Source organism: Littorina saxatilis, linkage group LG13 (assembly GCF_037325665.1).
Source record: "Littorina saxatilis isolate snail1 linkage group LG13, US_GU_Lsax_2.0, whole genome shotgun sequence".
Lineage (NCBI taxonomy): Eukaryota > Metazoa > Mollusca > Gastropoda > Littorinimorpha > Littorinidae > Littorina > Littorina saxatilis.
Window position 1 is genome coordinate 7306639 of NC_090257.1, and position 597 is coordinate 7307235.

A 597-nucleotide genomic window follows, 5' to 3' on the forward strand; every position below is an offset into this window, starting at 1 on the left:
ACAGCTTCTGAACATGACTCCTGTATATAATTCTTTTGATTTTTTGGATAATCTCTGATCGAGATTCAGAAAATTTCATCGTTTTTTCAACAATTCATTTTCTTTTGAGGAAAGGGGGTGATGTTACGAAGCGGTTTACTCGTATCTGGGGTAATGTGTATTGTTGTAAATAGAATAGACTATAGCGATGGTCAGACATTGGAAAGGGCTATAGGCTGCATACCGTCGCGTTGACGCAGTTGAACCTTGTGTAACTGACAAGGGTTTTTCACGTGCAAGTAATGCAGGCGACAGCTCACTGGCAATGTCATAGCAAGAACGACTTTGTAAAATCAGTCGCCGTCAAGGAGCCAAGCTCGACTCATGTTTTTCGTAACACTTTAGCAGACGGGCTCCTGTTTTAGGTATCTGACTGAAGAAGGATGAAGACTGACGAACTTTCCCTATCAGTCTACGTGATATCTTCCATTTTCATATTCATGCCAGGCCGGCGACTGTACTAAATGTTGGCTTTACACTCTTTTGAGGTATGTTTTGAAACCGGTTATATTTTCATGTCATGTTGTCGTATGTGAGAAGAGTGACTGTTTCTGTGTT